Genomic DNA, 22,903 nt, shown 5'->3' on the forward strand with positions numbered 1-22,903 from the left:
TAGGTATGAGACTGAATAAGAGAGGACTTAGTAAGGAAGTGGGTACTCCTGGGGGGGTTTCGCAAGTGAGGGACTTTGTATAATATAGAAGTGACAAGTGCTGAGCTTTTTTTTTTTTTTTTTGAGAAAAAAAAAAAAAAAACTTTTAGGAACAAGTGCTGCGCTTTTTAGTCAAGGGATATGCTGTTTAGGTTACTAGTAGAGCAGTTCTAAGGGAAAAAATGAAGAACAGACTTTATGGAGCCAGAAAAAGTTTAACCTTGTTAAACCGGCGCTGCCCGATGCTGCTCTAGTGGCAACTCCGCGCTAAATTGCGCTAAAGCATGCTAAAGCGTGCTTTATAGCAGGGGGCTGGAAAAGGCAGGAAATGACCCAAAATGGCCACTGAACTACAAGTTACTGTCTTAAACCACTCCTCTGAGGCTCCACTCCCACTGGTGAGTAAAGAAACTTCCCCCTGACCAAACAAAGAAAATGGAGAAGTACAGGAACCAAGACAAAGCCCAGGGATCAGCAAAATCTGATCACTGGAACAACCTAGCCAGGAAAGTTAGGAGAACAAGAATATTTTTTTTTTCAAGTTTTTTCACAGACAGAACAGAAAACACAATAAATGCTTTGCTTTTCGATTAAATGCTATCAAAAGCTAGTACACTTGAGTGTATTAGCCTGTAGTTTAACTTTTAAGCAAACTTAAACTAAGAAGTGCAACCAACAATTAAAGCTTATAAAAACAGGAAAAACAGGTAATACCACTATAAAATAGACAGAAACAGTCGTAGAATAACACAAATGGTCGAAAAATGCAAGAAAAAATACTTAAAATCTGGAAAGTTGCTTTTTCTGTCCTCTGCTGCTCTAGGACCTCTGCTGGATACCACGAGGAGCTGTGCTGAGTTCTCTACAGCCAGCAAAGCCTGCCAAAGCGTGCTTTATAGCAGGGGTCTGGAAAAGGCAGGAAATGACCCAAAATGGCCACTGAACTACAAGTTACTATCTTAAACCACTCCTCTGAGGACAAACAGGCAGCTCAGCACTCCCCACTCCCACTGGTGAGTAAAGAAACTTCCCCCTGACCAAACAAAGAAAATGGAGAAGTACAGGAACCAAGACAAAGCCCAGGGATCAGCAAAATCTGATCACTGGAACAAACTAGCCAGGAAAGTTAGGAGAACAAGAATATTTTTTTGTTTTTTTTTCAAGTTTTTTTCACAGCTAAATATTGCTAAATATTCCTCTTATGTCTTTGACAGAGGCAGACGAGTGGACTTGAACTGGAAGCCCATGCCTGTAGATTACAGAGGTTGCGTCGTGAGGTAGATTAGTAATACTCTTGCTGAATTGTCATAAGAAATAAATCTAAAAGTAGTAGAAAGTTAATTGCCAGTATAAAACCCATATTGTGTAAAACATGTTCTGATTACACCAGACAATATGGCAGGAAGAGCCTCATATAGGTTGTATGTAAATAAAAGGTTAACAGCCTGACTATAAAGGTCTAACTGCTGGACTGTCTCTGCTTACTCTGGTATCATATGGTAATATAGTGTTGCAATCTCTTAATAGTACTGTTGTATTAAGCACTATTACCCACACTGTGCTACATAAATAAAGTGTGTAGGCATGTCTGTATATGACTGTTGTAAGCATGAGAGGTCATATTGTACAACTGAGAGAGACTTAGACAGAAAATAGTGAAAAGATAAACAACATAGTCCAAATAGCACACTTAACTGAGACATGAATTGCTGTATTTTTAGCTCACACAGCCATGGTTCAAATCCTGGGAGTGGTAGTAAGCTGTAAGCTAAATCATACCCCACAACTGTACAGATATGTCCAGAATGTCCAGTTAATTGGCCCATATCTAGTGCCTGTCACCCTGTCCCCCCTGGCAAATCAGTGGGATGATCCCAGATGTTTAGGCAGCAAATAATGACATACAACTGATTGCCAGACATCTATAAGAACAAGCCTGTCACTCTAACAACTCCCCAAAATGTTATGAGAGTAATAAGCAAAGTATGTCCCATTCCCATCTCCACCCCCATGTTGTGAGGCTGTAACCAGAGTGTGTGCAGTAACAGAGAAAGGCGTATGTGCATAATAATAATGTGGAATTTGGTAATATGTGTGGCAACATTCAGGTAGTGCTAACAAACATTCCCCCTACATGTCTGTTAGATATGAAAACTGTACCTAGAAATAAAAGATTGAAATCCTGGACTGATACTGTTTACTCTGGTATTGTATGGAATTGTTAATGTTGCAGTTGCTCTGAATAATAAGGTATTACTCATCACTGTCATCCCCACTGAGCTGCATAATAAAACTGTCTAGGAAACCCTGTATAAAAGTGTTGTAATTACAAGGTGAGATTGTAAAACCACAGGAGACTTACAGACAGAAATCAGAGAAGAGATACACAACAATATCTATATAGAACACTCAACTGTGATGTACATTGTTTTATTTTTAGCAGACACAGTCATGGTTCTAATCCTGGGAGTGGTAGTAAGCTGTATGCAGAATCATAACCCACAAGTGTACAGATTTGTCCAGAATGTCCAGTTAAATGGCCCATATCTTCTGGCTGTTACCCTGTCCCCCTGGCATATCAGCATGCTAATCTCTGACATGTAAGCAGCATTTAATGTCATATAACTGACTGCCAGGGTTGTACATATTTGGACAATGTCTATGAAAACAAACCTGTCATTGTACAATTAACCAAAGGTTTATGAGGGCAATAGTCAAACTATATCCCAATTTCACCTGCATGTTGTCAAGACATGCCCAGAGTGTGTTCAATAAGAGATGGACAGGTATGCACATAACATCAACCTGGAATCTGGAAATATGTGTAGAAACAGTCAGCTAGTATTAACAAACAATACCTCCACAGGTATACAAGGCAAGAGGTATATACTGCAGGTAAAATTCAGTTCATGTATACAGTTGTCTACATCCATACCACTGTCCAAACTAAGGCCATAAGGTAGTGTAATAATACTTGTAAGGTACAGATCACAGCACTGACTAGGAAAGTAATGAGAACTACAGGAATATACAAGTTGTTAATTGATATCTTTTGCCCCCCCCACCATATCTGCAACAATAAACTAAATACACAACTCAATCGGTATGTGCTCTATTAAATATACTGTTGGGACATATGTCCTATTTTTTGATAAATATTTAAATTTGTTTTTATGCAAGTGCCATGTTGAAATACTCCCACATTGGTGGCATGCTGCCATCAATGTACCTGCATGCTGTTGTAATGGCCACTGTGGTTCCATATATGCATGTGTTCTGTTTGCTATGCAACTTTTCCATATCTGGTGTTTCGGGTTAATGGGAATATCTATGCATGCTGTTATACCTAATCCTGGAATGTGTTGACTATTACTAACCCACATATGTTGTAAAACTGAAACACCATAGCACATTTGGGAAGGCCGGTACCAGCAGTCCCACCTCTCCCTCCTCATCTGGCCATGGCATCGGGCACCAGAACATCTGTGGCCCACCCTGGGACCTCCTCGTCCACTGGTCCTGTACCACCTTCAGGTGGAACCAACTCAGGTGATGAGCCTCACCCCCCCAGGAGTGGGTTGAGACAGGACACTGTCACCTGTCACCAGGTCCGGGGCGTGGTGCATAGTGAGTTCCTCAGGGAGTTTGGATATCTGCTATGTCAACTTGTGGGATGCGTAGTGCAAATAAAGGGTCAGTCTGGTCCTCCTACTCAGTCCCCAGCACACCCAGCTTCAGGGCCGGGAAGGTGCAGTGGTGACTGCCCATGTGTGGGGACCTCAGTCCCACTGTTTCCACTGGGGGGCTCATGGGCTTCCGACTTCCAAATGCCCCTCCCCATCCAAGGTGTTTACCCCCCACATATGTCATATACCACCCCTGTATGCTTTCTTATCTTTCTTGTCTGTTATCCTACCCAACCTACCTCCCTAAATATACCTACTATCCCTCCCCAACATCCCACTCTCACCTTAGAAAACAAAAAAGGGCAATCTGTTCCCCAAAAAAAAATTTGTCCCATACATAGCTGTCCATTTTGCAAACTTGTCCACTGGACATATGTAATCTTGTTTAATTGGCTTCACAACATATTATTGGTGTCCTCACCCCTCTCTCAGGTTCTGACTTTCCAAATCTACCTCCAAATCAGTGTATATGCACAGCTGTTGCTGTAGACGAAATGGGCAGCTATGGACCTTCTCTACACCTGTCCTGCACATCCCTAGCTATTTTCCCAACTGTCTTTCTCTCTTTGTGCCCCTTTCCCATCACTTTCTTATCAACCCTTTTTCATTTCTTTTAAAAAAAAATTAGTGAGGGGGTAAGCGGGAGTAAGCACTTTTAAGTAGCAATAAGTGGGTTTAAGCTTGTTTGCATGGGGGTAAGCAATGCCTACACAGGTTAAGCAATTGAGAAGCTAAATCTGAACCGGAAGTTATCAGTGCTTACCTCCGCACAAACCTGCTCAAACCTGCTTACAACTGCTTAAAAGTGCCTTAATCACTCTGTATCCAATTGCCCTTGTTCTACCCAGCAACAAAATAAACACCTTTGTAAGGCTTGAACCCAGGACCCCATATACCATAACCAAAGTGATTTACCACTAAGTCAATGTCAAACATACATAACCCTGATTTTTTTACAAGCATATCATCCAGCACAGTTATTCAACAGTACAGGAAATATACTTATACATGTAGATGTATGTATGTGTGTACATATATATATATATATATATATATATATATATATATATATATATATATATATATATATATATATATGTATATATATGTATATATATATATATATATATATATATATATATATATATATATATATTTATATATATATATATATATATATATATATATATATATGTGTGTGTGTGTGTGTGTGTGTGTGTATTTACAGATATATATATCTATAGATATAAAAGAGAACATAAATACAAATATGACCAAAGGCACCATTAATAGGGGTGAGGGGGCCCAAGCTAAATATGTTTGTAAGTATTGATATCACCCCCTCCCCCACAGCCAAACAGATCTACCCTACAACACAATACCAACTGTTGCAAGTCCCATACCGAGGACCTTACACAACATGGCCACAAGACTTAAATAGTAATCCATCCCACCTGTATGATGTCAGGATGGCACAATAACATATCATGCAGTACAGTCTGGCTACCATAGGGAATGTACTACACACACACACATATATGCAGATACATATATATATGTATATATATATATATATATATATATATATATATATATATATATATATATATATATATATATTCATATTTATAGATATATATGTAACTACACATACACACACATAGATATGTACAGGAAGATACATATTCAGAGGGTACACAGCACATTGAACAGCCAGTATTTATACAGTTGTCAGCTTTCAAATGGACAGTGTATGAGTCACTCATACAAAAGACAGTTGTTGCCTGAAACATATACCCACAGAGAAGTCAAAGGATATGACACCACACACAAGTTTGCATACATAAGAAAGTTTTATTTGTGTACTATTACAGTTGTATATGCCATGTCATATAGCTGTTAAGACTTTGAAATACATACCAACTGATTAATGCCCCTCTCAAGCAGATCGTTTTATACAGTAATCTGAAAGCATAACATATGTTGCTGTGCAGGCCAAGGCCTTCAAGTAGTACAACAGTAAAGACAGACTGGGCCAGTGGATAACAATCAATCAACAGTAAGTAATGCAGATGTATAGCCCAGCAGCTTCTAATTACACTCTGTACTCAATCCCTAGGGGGAATAGCTTAAGTTGACACAATGGGATGTATCTGTTACAAAACAATGCATAACTGAAAACATCACAATCACACTGGCAAACAGAACAGTCTGTATGGCAGTAAGCACTAGGCCACCAATGTTCTCAAGGTGAAATGTATGGTAATTTATAGCCATATACCTTAAGGCAGCTTACTACTGATATCCCTCACATGTTGTAACAGCCTAGGTTATATATGGTGCATATCCCTCCCCCATAGACTGACTTACAGGGGCCTATAACACTGTCACATACACTGACCACCGTACTGCAGACAGGCACACATGTTTTGTGCAACAGAAACCCACATATATATGGACCCTACCCCACAATATGTATGGGGGCCACAACAGAACTAGAATGAACGGAGGAATGTCAGCACAACATAATCACAGGCCACTACATAACAACCACTTACTGCATGTTATATGGACAAAGCCTGGTATGCAGGTGGAGGACAGATGCTGGAACACAGGCCCATATGTGAAATGGTGTTGTCATACACAGAGTAAGTTGCTGGTGTTACAGGATAGTCTGCAACATACCCTTAGTCATGAATATGAAGTCAGAAACGCAACTGGATGTAGCCATGTACTGATAGCACTCACTGCACACAATGCCAGTGATATATCTGACAGAAGACCTATGTGGTGGACAGACAAAACATAACAAGCACACCTCTGGCCATCATGTGAATAGGCCCACAGTTGAGAGCTATGCAGAAAGACTGCATTCCATGTTAAACTAGTATGTGGTATGTACACACAAACCCTGTAACACTGGTGCTATACAATGCATATAACAACACTACTCACACTGTCTATAGATCTGGAATCTCATACAAATATGTAGCTGGCCTGAGTCTGTAAGTCCTGTTTTAAGAGGTATTGCTACATGGTGTCTGTAACACTGCTGCCCACACACAGGAAGGATATCCTCCATACAAGAAATGTAAAGGTACCACACTCACATGATGTAGGGATTTAGAGTAGTGGGTTGTCATCACAGTGGTAATTGGAAGTACTACACAGCATGCAGGTAGCAAGTGTTGGACAATGATTGGTGCAGAGGCCATCACTTGATCATTTGCATCACCAACAAAATCCATCCTGCAATCAATTCAAAGCAGCTCAATCCATTTACTGGAGAGAGATCAAGATAGATAGAGAGAGAGAGTGAAAGCGAAAGCCAAAAAAAAAAAAATAAACACACACAAAAAAAAAACATCCATCCAGCAAACTATGCAGAACAGACATAATTCCCACAACAGGTATGTGAAGTATATATGCATGTACTTGAATGTAGTACTTGGTCCATAATAATGGGATAGATGATGTGGAATGATTTATATGTGCCATCAGGTGGCGTCATGGTAATGATATCCAGCTGAACAACTGCTGTGGACAATAGTGTGTGTCCCTGAAGGTAGTGGGCCATGCCCATCAACTGTGCAGATCAGTACTGACTGACAAGATGTAAGCCATCATAGTGTGTGTTTTGTAATGCAAAACATGTATATTAGTGTGGCCAATAGCTGGTGGTGGAAGTATGCCATTATGATGGACATGTGGGTTCCAGAGTCCAGCACTTTGCAGGACAGTCAAGTTAAAGTGTAATGTAGCATGCAGAAATGCCATAGGTGTGTAATAGGCTTAGCTGCAATCTGTCCCTATATACACCCCCTAATGTTAGGCTGTGCCCACATGTGGCACCTCCCTGTGTTGCAGCAAGGCAGAACAGTGCAGATGTGCAGGAAGGAAAGTTAGAGAGTGTGGACCTAATGTCTGAATGCACCACATATATATATATATATATATATATATATATATATATATATATATATATATATATATATATATATATATATATATATATATATATATATATATATATATATATATATATATATATATATATATATATATATATATATATGTATATATATATATATATATATATATATATATATATATATATATATATATATATAGAGAGAGAGAGAGGTATATATGTATGGATATATATATATATATATATATATATATATATGTGTGTGTGTGTGTGTGTGTGTGTGTGTGTGTGTGTGTGTGTGTGTGTATATATATATATATATATACACACACACACACACACACACACACACACACACACACACACACACACACATGTATGTCTACAGATATACAGACACCTATATGTATTTATATATATATATATATATATATATATATATATATATATATATATATGTGTGTGTATACAGCAGTAAGTGTGTGCAACATGGATGGTTAAGTCACATGTGAACCCCATGTTCACACCACATTGCCCTTGTTTGTGAAGGTTGGAGTGGGAATTTCGAGAAGCAGGTATATTTGTGGAGGTGTGTTGGGTTGGAAAATAGAGAAGACAGCCTACAGGGGTGGTATATGACACATTTGGTGGTTAAACACACTGGATGGGGAGTATCGTCTGCGATGTGGAAGCCCCATGAGCCCACATATGGAAACAATGGGAACAAAACCACCACCCATTGCCAGTCACAACATCTGCTTCACTCCCCTGAAGGTGCCTGGTCTGGAGGGTGATCAGAACGAGCACTTGGACCCTGTGAGTGTGTACTGTGGGCCTCAAGGTGCTGTAGCACATCCCCCAAGTCTCTGTGGAGCTCCCTATGCACCAGACCCTGGACCTGACCTCGGATAACAGGATCATGTCTGTGTGATCTCCCAGGGGGGAGGACACCATCCACTGAGGTGGTTCCACCTGAAGGTAGTGCAGGACCAGTAGATGAGGAGGCCCCAGGGTGGGTCCCACATGTGATGTGGCCTAGTAACATGGCCAGATGAGGTGAAAGAGGTGGTTCTGCTGACAACTGCCCCCTAAACATGTTATTGTGTCACTGTTATAGAACATATGTGGGTAGTAATAGTCCCCACATTCCCAGATCATGTCCAACAGCATGCATAGATATCCCCAATAAAACAAAACAACAGATGTCCAGCAATCACACTGCAAACAGAGCACATGCATATAAGGAACCATAGTGGCCCTTACAATGGCATGTAGGTGACATTGTCTGTAACAGGCCAACAATGATAGTGTCCCCACAGGGAACATAGCTACAAACACATAGCACAAAGTGTGTTACAATATGATATATGTCCCGATATTAGGTATTCTGTAGCCATATCTATTGAGTTGTGTGATCAGATTGTTGTTGCAGATATTGTGGGTGGGAGACAGAGATGTGTATTAAGAACTATGATAACCTTGCTGTATGAGTTGCTTAGACCTATTTCCATCTTTATGTCTTTCAGGCAAGATGTCCAGTGAGAGACTTCCTGTTTATACAGCAGATGAGAATGAGGTCTTGATCACACACCTGGTTCAGCACTACCAGGTGTTGTTTGGCAGAACAGTGCATGAGCAGCAGGAGCAGACTGCCCTGTGGAATGTTCTTGTTCACAGGGTAAATTATTTTGGCCTGCATAACCACAGTTATGAGCAGGTCCGGCATCATTGCACAGACATACTTCGCAATGCCCATCGGTGTGCTGCTGCAGTCAGGTGGAAATCACCTCGCAATGGGGGGCCATACCTTCCATCCACCCCTCACACATATTGAGGAGCTCCTTGCCAGCCTCAGAGCACCTGCTCACCCGCACACATAACACCTGGTGGAGAGCAAAGTGGAGATGGGTACTATCCTCACAATGGCAGAGGAGCATGCAGGTAAGGCCACAGGGTGCATCAGTTGACCACTGTTGCATATCCATCCGCATCTATACCGTTAGATCTTGCATATGTAAGATGACATATATATAGTCTGTTGCTGCATAGTAGTAATAAACAGATGTGCATAAGCTGTAGTATTATGGGCTTGTACTGTTGATGTACTGTAATGCTGCACCCACCCTGTACCAATGCCACAGTTGTGGCTACTGACATAACATCTCTCACACACTTATGTAGGTCCCTCTGGTATACCTCCAAGGCAGCAACCTGTAGCTGGTGAGTATGGATTTTGTTCAGGTTTGCCAAAACACTGATCATGTTATGGCTATGGTATATTCCATGCACACACTGAACACACCTACCGATAATGCATGCCGTACATGTTCAAATATTGTTGCTGTTAACTGCACTGCATCACAGTGGTCACCATGATGGTTTATCTGAAGGGTATGTCAGACTCCTGCAATATAACTAACATCCTGTCATTGCAAAATGTGTGCACAAAGATGAACATAATGGTGGGACAATTGGCCTACAGTAGGGACATGTGTGAAACATCACCCTTATACAGTGCTACTACAGTGTATATACCAGTATTACAATGGCAACTGTCACATATCTACACTACGGCATATCCTAATACTGCGGCCCACAACCCTTACAACCTGCAATGTGGTCCTAACATAAGCAATGAGTGTGTAATATGGAATCGTATGTTAGGGCAGCAAATAGTGTATTTGTACTCCTTCTGCTGACCAGCTACCATCTGAATACCTGCAAAAGCAGCCAAAGTAATTCCCTATCCTATATCCATCCTCATAAATAGAACCATTAAGAAAGAAATCATTCCAGACATCTGGAAAATATCCAATATTATCCCCCTACACAAAGGGGGTAACTCATATGATTACTCTAACTATCGGCCAATAGCTCTTTTATCACCCTTAGCAAAAATTATGGAAAAATGCATTCACCAACAACTATTAAACCATTTATCTCAACATAACATAATAGCAAACTGCCAGCATGGCTTTAGGCCATCACATAGCACCACAACTGCCCTATTATCCTTTACAGATGCCATCAATAGAAATCGCAATAAAAACAACAGCTCATCTGCACTCTTTATTGACCTCTCAAAAGCTTTTGACATGGCAAACCATGCCCGTATCAGCATTCTTGAATCCCGTTCCCTTGACTCTCTGGCAGTTAAATGGTTCAAGTCCTACCTTACCAATAGGCAACAGGCAGTTCTCTGGGAAAATAATATATCATCCCTTCTGCCAGTCACCCTCAGAGTCCCTCAGGGCTCTATTCTAGGTCTACTTCTTTTTTCACTATTTATCAATGACCTCCATGTAGCAATTCCACAAGCCACCTGCATTCAATATGCAGATGATTCTACACTAGTATGCTCAGCAAACTCCCCATCAGAACTACATTCTCTAACTCAGAAGGTATTTAACACAGTTGAAACATGGTTCACAAAATGTTGCCTCCTTCTCGATGTTAAAAAAACTAAGCTCCTTCTCTTTACATCCACCAGTATGTCCTCCCCCATAGATTTCTCTGTCATTTCCAATAATGGCACGATTATATTCCCGACTCTACCACTAAATTGTTAGGAATTACTATTGAAAATAACCTTACATATGACAGCCACATAAATAACACCATAAAAAATGTCAACAGAAAAATAGGCTCCTTATATGGAATCAAACCTTTCCTAACTCCAATAGCCAGAACCAAGATTGCACACTCCCATTTAATCTCAACTCTTCTGTACACCTCACCCATATATACTAACCTAAAGAAAAATAATCTTATCAAACTAATTCCTATAACAACATTGCCAGATTTGTCACTGGCAATCCCTTTAGAACTCACCACTGTCTGAATCTAATGCAGCTAGGCTAGCTTGAACTTCAAAACCATCTGAAAGTCTCCCAACTCACCATTGCCCAGAAGATATTTTGTCAAAGTAACAGCACTCCTATACGCTCTAATCTCATAATCCCCTACAAAAAATTAAAATTCCCTATACTCTTCTAGCAAACTTCTTGCTAGCATAAGCAAGTCTGACAACATGGCTGGAGATTCTCTGTTTTCCAACTCTGTGGGAAAAAACTGGAACCTACTGCCTAATGAACTAACTTTACTTTCTTCCTTGCCTCTCTTTAAACAAAACCTCAAAAGACACCTCAAAACACACTGGTTATGCCCCTGCAGCAACTCTGACTAACCTTCTGCTTCACTACAGATATTTCCTCCTCCTACTAAATTTACCAGAACTTTAATGCACACTCCTTGGAAGTAGGACTGTAACTGGTGAACACAATTCAACATACTGGTGGTCTATCCTGTTTGATGTTCTGAAAGTCCTCATGAATCATACTGTATAATAATTTATCCTGTACTTATTGTCACCTTTACTATTGTAAATACCTACTTTATTTTATTATTGCTTCTTGTATTTTTTGTATTCTTTTTTATTGAAATCCTTTCATTTACTATGTAATAACATTGATTTTTAATTTTTAATTTCAATTTCTATTTGTTACTACTGGAGCTTTTCTCTCCAGGCCTCTACTGAAAATGGAAATATATCCAGTTGGACTAGCCCAGTTAACAAATGTAAAATAAATAAAATAAAAATAAATAAATATGGGGAATACATAACTTCATAAACACTCAAAGCTTATGTGTGCACATACTCCAGATAAAATATAGTGGTAGCAGCTGTTGAGGTACTGACTGTATGCATTTGTCATGGAAATGCACCTTCCAGGAAGTACACGTCCCCAAGGTCACACCAAGTATTGGTCTGCTGTCTAAGCTGTCTGGTCATCAAATGTGCGCACTTACCTGCAGCAGAGGCAGCTGTGGCTTGCACACATCTTACATGCCATGGCGTGGGCCCCATACCCAACAGGTAGCACCCATGAGTTGGACATGTAGCCATACCTCACCATTGCATATACTATGGCAAACAGTGCAGACAGTCATGTATGTGGCGAGGATGTATGGGACATTAATAATGTAAGAAATAAACAGATGGCCATCCAAGACAGATGATGTCACATGTAGCAAACAGGTCATGCAGGCTGCATAGTAACATGCCACAACACTGATGGGGTTGCAGGAATGTCTAGCAAGTACTGACTGTACAGTACCCGTGTCAGCAATTGCCTGGACTCTGCAAACGTGTGGCCCATGGGTTAGGGTAATCAGATGTGACAGTTGTACCACAGGAAACATCAGCCAGGTCTCTCTAGAGATAGTGTATGCTTAACAGAAGAGGCCTCCAAAAGGCATGCATTGCAATGTGTGCTGATGTACCAAGACCACATTGGAAACCTAGAGACAGTATCATGTACGATACATGTGCTGCACTACCAACACCTCAACCCACCTCAGGCCTACCATTCCCATCTGTACCATGCCAGTGCCAGTGTGCCTGTATGTTGGCCATTCATTAGCTAGGAATAGGCTGTTACACATGGTGTTCAGTGTTTGGGACACTGCAAACTGACACATGTGTAGGCCATAGTTGCAAAGGATCCTCAAAAAGGCTGAAGGTGGGTCGGGGTGTCATCATGACTGCAGCAGGGAATCAAAGGATGCTATGGATGGCTGTGTCTGCACACAGTCAGGGTCAGAAACTGTGGCAGACATAACCCTGACTCCACAGCAATAGTGATGGCGATGTGTGAACTCCAAGGCATGTGCACATGAGTTGCCCTTGCAATCATGCAAAGTTGGGGGACATGTGTAGGGCAGACTGACCATATACCTGTAAATGCAGATGTTCCATGCAAGTATAACCCTGCCAGGAATAGTGACTGCTGTAATACACATAGCAGTAGGTGCAACAAATCATCATGATAAGGGCATGCCCACATATGCACCCACAAATTGTATGCATCTCAATCAGCATCAGCGCAACTAACACATTTGTGTGACACTGCATTTGATTGTACAGGACATATTTCTCATATCAGGCTCATGTAATGTTAACATATGCAGTAATGTGGTTCCATGGCATATCAAGGAAGATGGCGTCATATCAGTAAAGGTGTATACACTACCCATGGCCATGGTAAGGGTTGACGGTTGTCAGTGTAATTGTAACATATTGCTCATACGTGCACCGCTCATGATGACATCTGTAAATCAGACATCAGGCATTCACAAATGACAACGGTCCACATATAATCTCAGATATGTGTTGGACAAACATATTGGGGCTGTGAGCAGCAGAGCAGACATAACTAACACAGTAATACACATTCAACAATGGTGTGTACACCTGTGAAGTATGGCACACAGTACATGGTAGGGTGCTGAACAGGTGCACAGCAATATTGTGTACATGGGTGCAGTGTTCTCCAGGGGAGGGGGCATCACCTACTAACACAGACTATGCACCACACACTTGTATACTGTTGCTAGCATGGATTGACTATAGCTGCACTGCGTGCTGTTGAGTACCATATGTTATGCATGTTGACAGATGGGTAATGGGACGTCTGTGAGTAATATCTTCAGCAACCTCACCTGTAAGTGTGCATGTGTGTGTGTGTGTGTGTGTGTGTGTGTGTGTGTGTGTGTATGTGTGTCCATGTGTACACATGTGTGAATGTGAGGTTGTTCATATGTCTCGACATCCCTTTGGAATTGTGCAGTACATGGACATGGACTGACACATGAGACACCAGGAATACTTGTCTGATATGTAATCTCAGGACAACTGATAGTATAATAAGGTCTGTAGCATGGAACATGCATGGGGAGGGAAACTAGACACCAGGTATACCGTTAAAACTGCAATCAGCAGACAGGTGAAATAATACCCACATATGCAGCACTACAAATGCATTGGGGAATTACTAGGCAACACCAGTGCGTGTAACCAAATATTACTGTTGCCCACATAATAAATTAATAGAGCAACAGAGATTGCATCTACTGAGCAATAGTTACGTATGACACTCCAGTGCATGACATTATTGAGTGACTGTAGTAGGACATGCTCACGATGTCTGGACAAACCCAGGGTGAACACTGGATGACAGCAGTGAGTCCTTGTAAAACCGACTCCAATCAAGTCAAAGAGGTAATGGAGTAACAGGTCATGTTTTGTGGTCACTTGTCTAGGCAATTAGAAGAATGATATGTTAATGATTGGTATTAATGAGTGTAAGTTTCCATGTGTAATGCAGGATGGGGAACTTAAGAGAATAAACTTGGCACAGTCTGTAAACTCAGGGACAGGTAGGTATTATGGCGGAATGTCAGGGTGCATGCGTGTGTGTGTGTGTGTGTGTGTGTGTGTGTGTGTGTGTGTGTGTGTTTTGTGCAGCTTTAAGTGCGTTTGCATGGGTTTACGCTTAAGCTTAGTTGTGCTAAGGTATGGTTAAATGTATGGGCACTTACACTGTGTAGGCTTCACTTACCAGTGCGCAAATGTGCTTAGTTGTAATATTGCAGCAATGCTGAAACCTGCTAAGCATTGCTCAGCCCTTGTAACCAGTGCTCACATCCCAGTCTGATAACATAGCAGGGTAATGACATATGTAACAAGTGTATGTAATGCCATGTATATAACATGTATCTATGTGCTGTCATTACAGTAGCAAGGAGTGTGAGTCTCCTGTCTGGGACACTTGAGTATATATGACACATGCACAACACTCTTATCTGTGTGAATGTCTGCAAAGCTATGGAAACGATCATCATGGACCTCATAAATAAAGATATTGGGTACCTACTGACACTGGATCCTACCCAGTTCGGCTTTGTTAAGGACAGATCCTGCCTCTTAAACCTGGTTGATTTCTTTGAAACAGTCACCAAGGCCATTGACGAGGGGAAGGTGGTCCATACAGCCTACCTGGACCTCGCAAAAGCCTTCGATACAATACCCCACTTGGGCATTATAGATAAGCTCATCAGCTTAAATATAAACCCCTATGTCACTAGATGAGTTGCAAACTGGCTCAAGGACAGAACCCACATGGTTAGAATTGCTGGAGCCATGTCAGACTCCAAACCAGTTACAAGTGGCGTCCCACAAGGCTCAGTCCTGGGACCTCTCTTGTTCGGTATATATTTATCGGAGGTACAGGCCAACACGGAAGGACTGTGGCTGACTAAGTTCGCAGATGACTGCAAACTGGGCGCCATAATCGACTCGCCGGCCGACACAAACATCCTCCAAAAGGGCATCATAGAAACAGACAACTGGTGCCAGAGCCATGGCCTAAAGCTAAACGCCAAAAAGTGTATAGTCATCCCCTTTGGCAAAAACAAAGTGACCACAAATTACCACATAGGTGGTAATCCATTAAGTACAGAAGAAGTAATTAGGGACCTGGGGACCCAAGTTGATGGCAATCTCTCATTTGACAACCACGTGGCCAAAGTGGTTAGAAAAACATTTTATATAGCCCACCTAATCATGAAGGGATTCACATCTAGATCAGGGGAGGTCATCGTGCCTCTTTAATCATCCCTCATCAGGCCCATAATTGAGTACAATGCCCCTTTTGGGATGTACCTTACCAGACACCTGCAGCAACTGGAAAGACCCCAAAAGTACCTCACCAAGAGGATCATAGGGCTCAAACAGATACCATATGCTAACAACCACCATATTCAAACTTTAGAAATAGATGCACCGAACTGGCTGTTATTGGAACATTTTCGATTGTTCGGTGCATCTATTTCTAAGATACCATATGCTGCCCGGTTAAAGAAACTCCAGCTCTACTCAGTGGCATACCATCTGCTCAGAGGCGATCTGTGCCTGATGTATAAAGCCATGTCCAACCCGGAATTAATGGACATGCTGCACCTCAGAAAATCCAAATCCCATCGAGCTACGCACTCGAGAGATTTGAACCTCAGCACTGAAATAAATAGGACATGCTGGAGGGACAGATTCATAACCCAGAGGCTCCCTTCACTCTGGAATAAAATCCCAGTCCAGGTTAGGCAGAGTCCCTCATTGACTCTCTTCAAGAGGAATCTTGATGAGTGGATGGGAGATCGTAGGTTTACCCCGGGTATCACTTCTGTGTCACTGTTAGACAGAGGCACAGTATACTAACCTCGAAAAAGGGCATAGCAAAATTAATTTAAAATAGGTGGTGAAAGCCAAACACACTCTGGCTAGGCTTATAAATGCCCTAGGGCAGATAGCCTAGTATGAACCTATGAACATATGAACCTATGAACATACAAGGGTAGTATCCCAGGTTGTATGCAGTCATACTGGCATGTAGTATATCATTATGTTACTACTGTTGACAGTGCTTTCCCAAGCAAGAGTAGAATGCTGATTGTAGTACTGGAAACAAAACCCCCTGCATGCATAGATGGACTCTGAGTTCTCACTGTTATGTTCCTGGTGTGTGAGCTGTGTCACATTATATATTTCCTACTGGATAATGATCTAACATGTGGAAAATAACTGTAGACTACTGTCTGTATAGCACATGTCAGTGAGGGCTGCTGTCATGTAGTAATAGCATACCTATCGGTGTCAGACTTCTATCGATCAACACATTCATCCTACTGCATAGCTAGTTGGTGAGATAATGTCTGTCAGTCCCTGTACCGATATGCAGATGTCAGGTGTCCATCTTGGATACGTACAGGCAATCTATGTTTGACTGACACTGACATGTCTGCCCAGCTGTGTTATAACTGGCAAAGATATGGCTCAATGCCCTGTACGCACCACATGCCACGGATACCTCCGCTACACTACCACCGACAACAGAACATGCTTGGGTACAGGTCTCCAAGACACTAACCATGTTATGCAATACATGTTGCACACATGTCAAGTGGAGCACCTCACTGTTCATTTGCAGGAGGCACCCAGAGGACTGGCTAATGCATGTCACTCTCACCCTGAAGGTCACCACAGTGGTGTCTGTAGATAGATGGCCTGCTGGCACATAGCAGGTGGTATGATACCACTGTACACACATCCCTTACACTTCCCATCTCTCCATGGACAATAGCCAGGTTCACACATATGAGCACCTGCACCAATGCACCCCAGTACTGACAAATGTGTATGTGTGCATTACTGAAGATATCAGTGTCTGTGTGTTAGTAGACCATTAGTTGGAAATACTGTGAGGCCCTTCACATCCACCACACCACCCATTGCCATAGTTAGATGTGACTGCTTGTCTACTGGACATTACATGTACTTTGTTAAGCTCCTTTCCCTAATGGACACCTGGGCCTTGCAATACTAGCACAACACTGTTCTATAAATGGGTTGATAGGCATGGGATACCCACTGAGTTCTGGCAAGTGTGTGTATGTGTGCATGTGTGCATGTGTGCACATCTGTAGGGTACAGCATTCGAGGCCACATACTCCTATTACAATACACATTGCCACACAGTATTAGGGATAGTGATGTTGCTGCCCATAGGAGAGGTATGACAATGCATCACCATACTATGCTTGTGGCATGTGCATTAGATGCATGTCCCCGTAGTAGCACTCTTGGGATGGACAAGGGGTTGTATTGCAGTCCTGGTCAATGTGTGATGGTGGGTATGTCAGAGTGTCATCATGGGTTCCAGTGCGTACAATATCCACAGTGGGGTGTGGCTGCTGGGTATACTGTCACCATCAACCATACAGATAACTGATAACACTATCCAGCCCAGTTATGCATTTGCTGTGTGCAGTCTACCTGTAACACATTGGACACACTGACAAGGTAGTTAGCACTGATAAGCCCAGGTCTCTCGGATGTGTGTCTGACTGTTATGTGTTTCTTAATGTGTACATGATGGTATGTCACACTATGTCCAACTATATATAATCATTACATCCCCCATTACCATACTGTACATGCCTGGGGATTTTCTGCAAGTAACATGTAACCTGGGACACACCTCATCCTAAACGCTTTGTGGTGTGTGAAATTAAAGCCACACACATCGGTAGCACTACCTACCTAAGTAGAGGTCTACTCCCAATGTTGCCAAGTAAGAGTGTGGGTGTATGTGGAGGGATCTACTTCAGGTTGCTGAATATACATGTCCCAGGGGGTCATCTTTCCATGTGGCACAGGCAGTAACTGTTATACAGACCTATGACATAAGTTCAACTGTGCCCAGGATATGGCACAGCCATGGTGTCACCACAGTGCCATACCCCTTGTGAGATATGACAGCTGACCATCCTCCTGCTGACACATGGACACCTACAACACAGATGGATAACATTATGGAGACCACAATCACTCAGTGTTACTAACAGCTATAATGCATCATGGATGGACAGATACACTACCTGACATGTAAGCATTAAACATTACTGCTGACAACATGTTACACAGCAGTACCTTGGTACACTATAGCATAGTCACCGTGTGCATCAGAACCATATTATCCTGTCCCTGCATCGATATTATGGATGACAGGAATGTGGCATAGATATCATCATATGCACAGGGTGTGTTGTTGGCTTGCCAGAGACCTAGGGTGGGCCATACATTTTACACCATGTGTGTGAGTGAGGGGTTTAAGGTACTGATATGGCCATGGTGATGTGGTGTGTGTAGGTATGGGGTTTCCCTAAGTGTGTTTGTACTGTGTGTGGGTAAGCACGCACCCAGTTCTGCCATGTGGCTGCCCTATACAGATGTTTGTTGGACAGCTTCAGACCATACCTGGCAGGGTGTGCAGTTCACTGCCTCCAGCCACGGACATAAGAATTGTGCCTGCCAGGGGTTATATGAGCACGTCCAGGTACAAGCCTTGATATGCTACTCTCCCCTGATGATGACATATGCCCGCTGGAACCAGGTCCCTCCTGGGACTGGACAGGGCCACGTGCACATGGCCTGCTGTGGTGTGGTGTGGACTGCAACCCACCTGCAGTGCTGGGGCTGGTACTGCCACTATGGGCGCAGATTGGTTTCCTTGCACATCCACATCGACTGCCAGATGTTGGTGTTGCTGGCCTACATCCACGTGGCCAATGCACCAGTCCCACCACATGCTCTAGCACGGACAATCCAGGGTCGAGAAGGCCCATAATCTCACCCCACCATCTATCCATGACCTTTGTATAATAATGGAGGGCACCTGCAAGATCATGGATGTTGTCACTTACAGCTGAAAAAGCAGTCCTCTGCAGCCTCAAACCCTGTCTGGTGTACTGTTGCATACGTACCTGCACCTCCATGACAGCCTGAAACATGCATCTTGTGGTACCAGTTGTGGCACTATTGCCAGGGGCTCGATGACCAGCGGCCCCCCCACGAGCACTCCTGCACATCTGCCTATGTGGTACCCTGCCAGGCATCAGGCTATGGTTGCTGTGTTCAGACACAGCAGCCATAGATACCACACTGTCCTGTGAACTTCCCCCAACTGCCAACTGTCCCTCTGCTATGGCCACTGGTGATGGGGTATCTATACGCACTGTGACTGTGTGCGGGTATGGGGTGGATAACAGGCGGATGTCAAACAATGGCACAATTTCAACCTCTGACAACCCTGCCTATGTCTCAACACACCTATCATAATTTTCAGTGTCTGTTTGGACAGCAATGGACAGCAACATCAGATTGCATGCAGGAGGGACCCTGACCCACCACACCACCTGTGAGGGGAGAACAGGAAATGCACTTTAAGACCTGTATGTCATTGTTTAACAGTACACACACACACACACACACGTGTGCACACACACACACACACACACACACACACACACACACACACACACACACACACACACACACAGGTTGCCAGTACTGACATGCATGGGTGCATTGCTTCACAGGTCTGTAGTGGCTGACTGTGCCAGAAGGCTGTACAAGGCTAGGTAAAGGGTATACCTCGGCATCAGGCCACATGAAGCAGGCATGGCTTAGTGGTAGGTCATACAGACTAATGTTACCAAGGTCCTGGGTTCGAGACTGACAGTGGGAATTTTTTTATGCCCTTGGGCAGATAGCCTAGTATGAACCTATGAACCTATAATAATGGGTATAGTTCCCCATACTAAAGGGGTGGCGTAAGCCACAAAACGACGGGCTAGGCTTGTAAATGCCCTCGGGCAGATAGCCTAGTATGAACCTATGAACCTATGAACCTATGTCAATGGTCTTCAGTGTGGCTCAGGGGAGTATTGTCTGGATTGGCCCACACAGGTGGGTGCTGCATTCACCATCCAGTTATTTGGGTTACTATTGTGGGTGGCCTGTGCTGTGCAATGCTTGCCATGTATGTGTTCTATAGTCCATGACAAGGATGGGGTCTGGGATGTGCACACGTCCCACATGAATGTTCTGTGACATGTGGAAGTGTACCTGGGGTGTCTGGGGCATGTTGTGTAGACAGATTGTTATCATCAGATGTGCCATTCCTGGCCTCATCTGGTGAGAACTGGCAATGAACACCAGGTTGACCCTCCACATATATTGACTGCACGATACAGGTATTCCCTGGAGTCAGTGGCATCTGTCCATACAGGGCATGTGTATAAGGCATGGTATGTCCTTTGTGGGTTACATTTGCTCATGCTACAGTTGTTGCAGGTGTGCAGTGGGGAACATAGTGAAGTAGCACTGTAGGTAATGATTTCCCTATTGTAGGGATGGGACAGGGTACCATGCCCACTGTAGTCCACTGCAATCACACCATAGTTACTATCTGTCGGCAATATGCAGGGAACTACCAACATAGTGGTTGTTCCTAGCTGAGTGTGTTTGTGTATGAGACATGGGTGGAGAGTGTTCTCTGGGTAATACAAGGGTTGGCTATATTGTTTGCCAAGCCATGATGTCATATGTAGGGGTATGGATTGTCTACCCCAGCATCTCTGCTGTTTGACATCTGTTATCCTTGTAAGGTGGACATTGTGACACATAATAGGCTCACCATATAAGAAATTTGCAAAACCCACTCCACAATGAGTCCAGTTGTTACACATTCCCAGCTACCTCCACACAGGATACGAATGACAAACACATTCTCTGCTTGACATGTATGGGCAGTTTATTTCAGAGTCTGGGGAGTCTCTGGGTCAGGAACACATCCCTCCAGCATGTATTGTTCATTGTGATGACAAGATTTGGATCCCTGGAGTATGTGGCTCTGAGGGTTTGGAATTCCTGAAGTGTAGCATGTCCAACAGCTGTGGGTTTGACATGGCGTGGTATGTTAAGCAGAGATCGCCTCTGAGAACACAATATGTGACAGAGTATAGCTGGATGATTTTTAGACAGTCAGCATAGGGCATCTGCTTTAGGCCTGTGATTCATTTTGTGAGGTATGTCTGCAGCCTTTCTAGTTGTTGCAGATGTCTTGTGAGGTACATACATAACGGGCCATTGTAGTCTGTACTGGGTCTACTGAGAGATGACTACAGTGGGACAATGGCCTCCTTTTCCTAGATGTAAAGCCCTTAGGTGGTGAAGTGGGTTTCCTGACTGCTGTGGCAATGTGGTTATCAAAGGTGAGACCACTGTCCACCTGTATCCCTAAGTCTGTTATCACACTTTAGGTGTTTAGTGTACTGCCACCTATGTGGTACTTCACAGGTACATGTCCCTTCTCAAAGGGAATAACTATATATTTCTTGGCATTGATCTTGAAGCCATGGCTCAGGTACCAAGCATGTCTGTCTGTAAGGCCCTTCTGTAAACTATCCGCATGATGTGGGGATTCAATATTAGCTCCCCATGTGCAGTCATCTGCAACCTTTGTTGCTAATGTCGCTTACTGATGGACTATAGTTCAAACCGGGTGTCAAAATATTGGGTTTTAAAGGGGAAAAAAAAGTAAACCAGGAAATAGGAGCTCTGTGCACATTTGAGAACTGTGTTTGTGTGGCGCGCCCGTGGCCTTAAACAGGAAGGTAATTGGAAGGGAAAACAGCAGTAGGAAGGTTATCAAGGAGAACTAGCATAGCTGGCAGGTGAAATGTATCAGAGTCAGCCAATTACACAGGCAGCAGACCAGTCCAGCCCAGCACACCACTATAAACTATGCAAACACCTTACTCTCTGTTTTTTCCCACATACTCTACACCACCAGTGTACACAAGCGAGGAAATTTTAACAAACAAAAGCAAAAAAATGATAGAGGCTGCAGCAGCTATGATACATCAACATGTGGAAGAGGTTGAAGGTGGTGAAAATGTGAATGCTGTCGACCAACCCACAGTGAGGAGAAGGAGAAGAGTGTAGAGACCCAGGGTAACCTTGCAGAAGCTACATGAGCTGGAGTTAGTGGAACACTATAGAGTGGAC

This window comes from Protopterus annectens, chromosome 1.part1 (assembly GCF_019279795.1).
Source record: "Protopterus annectens isolate FY-2018-M chromosome 1.part1, PAN1.0, whole genome shotgun sequence".
Taxonomy (NCBI): Eukaryota; Metazoa; Chordata; order Ceratodontiformes; family Protopteridae; genus Protopterus; species Protopterus annectens.